Here is a 4,294-nt window from a genome sequence, read left to right as displayed (position 1 = left end):
TGTTTAATTTCTTGTAAAATTAATAAATGTTTAAGTTAGTATATATAAAAAAAACCTCGAGGCTTGGTGGTTTCATTTCCGAATTCAGAGCTGCATCTCACACACACCAATTGAAAATATAGGTTATGACAGTTGTTCAATTTTCCCTCTGGGGTTTAAACAACTCAACCTTTACTGACTGCTGTGTCATAACAGTACGCCTCTATCACGTATCTCGAAAAATGCCTTGAACAGGAAACGGACTTACGGATGAATCAGAACAGTTGGCTGAAAGCAGAATTAACAGCCAAGAATGTTATATGCATGGATTTCAGTAAGGCCCTTGACAAGGTCCCTCATGGCAGACTGGTAGAGTAGGTAAAGTTGCAAGGGATCAGAGGTGAGCTGACAAGATGGATACAGTGTTGGCTTGGTCATAGAAGACAGGGGGTAGCAGTGGAAGGGTACTTTTCTGAATGGAGAGCTGTGACTTATGAAGTTCCGCAGGGATCAGTGCTGGGACCTTTGCTGTTTGTGGTATACATAAATGATTTGGAGGAAAATGTAACTGGGCTAATTAGTAAGTTTGCAGATGACACTAAGGTTGGAGGAGTTGCAGATAGTGAAGAGGATTGTCAAAGGATACAACGGGATATAGATCGGTTGGAGACTTGGGCAGAGAAATGGCAGATGGAGTTTAATCCGGACAAATGTGAGCTAATGTATTTTGGAAGGTCTAATACTAGCAGGAATTATACAGTAAATGGCAGAACCCTTAAGTGCATTGACGGGCAGAGGGATCTGGGTGTACAGGTCACTGAAAGTGGCAACACAGGTGGATAAGGTAGTCAGGAAGGCATATGGCATGCTTGCCTTCATTGGCAGGGATATTGAGTATAAAAGCTGGGAAGTCATGCTGCAGCTGTATAGAACCTTGGTTAGGCCACACTTGGAATATTGCGTGCAATTCTGGTCGCCATATTACCTGAAAGATATGGAGGCATTGGAGAGGGTGCAGAGGAGGTTTACCAGGATGCTGCCTGGTCTGGAGGTTATTAACTATGAGGAGAGGTTGGAGAAACTCGGATTGTTCTCACTAGAGCGACAGAGATTGAGGGGCCACTTGATAGAAGTTTACAAAATTATGAGTGGCATTGACAGAGTAGATGGTCAGAAGCTTTTTCCCAGGGTGGAAGAGTCAATTACTAGGGGACATAGATTTAAGGTGAGAGGAAAAAACTATAGAGGAGATGTGCAGGGCAAATTTTTTATGTGGAGGGTAGTGAGTGTCTGGAATTCGCTGCAAGAGGAGGTGGTGGAAACAGGTACGATAGTGATGTTTAAGAGGCAGCTCGACAAATACATGAATAGGATGGGAATAGAGAGATGTGCACCCCGGAAATGCAAAATATTTTAGTTGACGGGCAATATGATCAGCGCAGGCTTGGAGGGCCGAAGGGCCTGTTCCTCTGCTGTACTTTTCTTTGTTCTTTGTTCTTTGTACTGGTGAATTGGTGAACTCCTCACGAGGAGTGCAATGAAATTCATGAACTCAGGCGCCATCTGGAGAACAAGCTGGAGAAGTTCAGGGGCAGGTCAGAGACGTGAAATGTAATCCTGGTCAGGCTGTGGGCACAGGGGTGGGGTTGTGCCTGGGCAACAGCCTCCTTGTTACATTGGGTGCCCCATCCCACCACCCCCACCCCCACTCCCCTTAAAGGGACTAGCCCCTGCAGCCCACTCTCAACACCCCCGCACCCCCCCCCCCACCCCACCACCGATCTCGCTACAAATTCCACCGCCCATTACACTCAACCCTGGGCCTCACCTCCTCACCCTGCCCTGAGACCCCCAAAACACACCTGGTGCTGGACCCCGAGGACTTAGTGCTCTGGGCTTTGCTTGCAGTCCCAGTTCTGTCCACCACACCTTCTGGCGCTGCAGGGACGGGCTGGCAGCACTCTGAGGTGGGACCTCCTCCTCCTGAGTGAGGGGCGGATATCCCACCTCCAGCTGTTTAACACTTGTTGGGTTGATAAATGGCCGCCGGGCAGGCAGCATCAGCGGGCATGTGTTCTCTGCCAACTCCTCAGATGGCGAGGAGGCAAACCCTGTCATTCTAAAAATCCTGGACTCTGAATTAAAAGAGTTTTCAAAATCAACAGCTTGATCTCCCCCTGCAGAACAAACAAGTTTGTAATAAAGTTGACAAGGATATGTATTCCTTGCTCATGAATCAATTTAAATCTCTAGATTAAAATAATTACCATGCCCAGTAGATTTTCCACCTCCTGTGAAGAGATAGATTTGTATTAACATTCTCTACACAGAACCCTTTAGAAATCAACAATTTAACACAATCAATAAAGAGTCTGACACAGTCAGCGCTCACAGACCACTGATTAAATTGAATTAATATAATAGTACAATTAATACCAGCATTATTTCAAGTTATTCACCTCTCATTCATTATCTGATAAATATTTAACAGTCTGCAACCAAAAGCGTTCAGTGAAATGTTTAGCAATCACTTATTTTGTTCTAAAGTATCACACCTGATCAAAGAGAACGGTAACATTATTTTGGACACTGCGAATAATATTACTGTTAAAACCAACCAAATGCTTTGAGTTCTCCCCCCCTTATTCCAATCGAATCTTTCATTTTGAAAGATCAGCCTCATTTCTTTCTGCGTTAAATGCTTTCCGTAGTCTGTAAAATGCAAACTCTTTCTCCCAGTGTAAGACTGTTGGTGACTGTGAACTAAAATCTGTCATACTTAATGTGATCAGCAAATATGTATTAAGGGTCATATCTACCATTAGAGCTGCTAGTGGACAAATGGTTAATTTCCTGACTTCCCTGATGTAACCTCGAAAATTTTAAACATTTGAATACAATGAGAAAGCAGAGTCATGTTGCCCATGCATTGAAATCTTGATTGGAATCTGGTTAATGATCATACCTCAGGGCAGAATAATAACATATAAAGTGTTTGTAAGCTGATGAGTCATTTCGGTGTTGCTTCATGTGAATAACAATAAAAAACTACAGATGCTGGAAATCCAAAACAAAAACAGAATTACCTGGAAAAACTCAGCAGGTCTGGCAGCATCGGCAGAGAAGAAAAGAGTTGACGTTTCGAGTCCTCATGACCCTTCAACAGAACTAGGTGAATCCAAGGAGAGGGGTGAAATATAAGCTGGTTTAAGGTGGGGGAGTGGGGTGTTGGGTGGGGGGAGAGAAGTGGAGGGGGAGTGTGGTTGTAGGGAAAAGCAAGCAGTGATAGGAGCAGATAATCAAAAGATGTCACAGACAACAGAACAAAAGAACACAGAGGTGTTGAAGTTGGTGATATTATCTAAACAAATGTGCTAATTAAGAATGGATGGTAGGGCACTCAAGGTATAGCACTAGTCGGGGTGGGGGGCATAAAAATTTTAAAATAATGGAAATAGGCAGGAAAAGAAAAATCTATATAAATTATTGGAAAAAAACAAAAGCAAGGGGGAAGAAACAGAAAGGGGTTGGGGATGGAGGAAGGAGTTCAAGACCTAATGTTGTTGAATTCAATATTCAGTCCAGAAGGCTGTAAAGTGCCTAGTCGGAAGATGAGGTGCTGTTCCTCCAGTTTGCGTTGGGCTTCACTGGAACAATGCAGCAAGCCAAGGACAGACATGTTGGCAAGAGAGCAGGGTGGAGTGTTAAAATGGCAAGCGACAGGGAGGTTTGGGTCTTTCTTGCGGACAGACCGCAGGTGTTCTGCAAAGCGATCACCCAGTTTACGTTTGGTCTCTCCAATGTAGAGGAAACCACATTGGGAGCAATGAATGCAGTAGACTAAGTTGGGGGAAATGCAAGTGAAATGCTGCTCTACTTGAAAGGAGTGTTTGGGCCCTTGGACGGTGAGGAGAGAAGAAGTGAAGGGGCAGGTATTGCATCTTTTGCGTGAGCATGGGGAGGTGCTATAGGTGGGGGTTGAGGAGTAGGGGGTAATGGAGGAGTGGACCAGGATGTCCCAGAGGGAACGATCCCTACGGAATGCCGACAGGGGGACGGGGGGGGAGGGGTGAAGGGAAGATGTGTTTGGTGGTGGCATCATGTTGGTGTTGGCGGAAATGGCGGAGGATGATCCTTTCAATGCAGAGGCTGGTGGTGTGATAAGTGAGGATAAGGGGGACCCTATCCTGTTTCTGGGAGGGAGGAGAAGGAGTGAGGGTGGATGCATGGGAGATGGGCCAGACACGGTTGAGGGCCCTGTCAACGACCGTGGGTGGAAAACCTCGGTTAAGGAAGAAGGAGGACATGTCAGAGG

This window comes from Carcharodon carcharias, chromosome 29 (assembly GCF_017639515.1).
Source record: "Carcharodon carcharias isolate sCarCar2 chromosome 29, sCarCar2.pri, whole genome shotgun sequence".
Taxonomy (NCBI): domain Eukaryota; kingdom Metazoa; phylum Chordata; class Chondrichthyes; order Lamniformes; family Lamnidae; genus Carcharodon; species Carcharodon carcharias.
Note: the sequence above shows the minus strand (reverse complement) of the source record.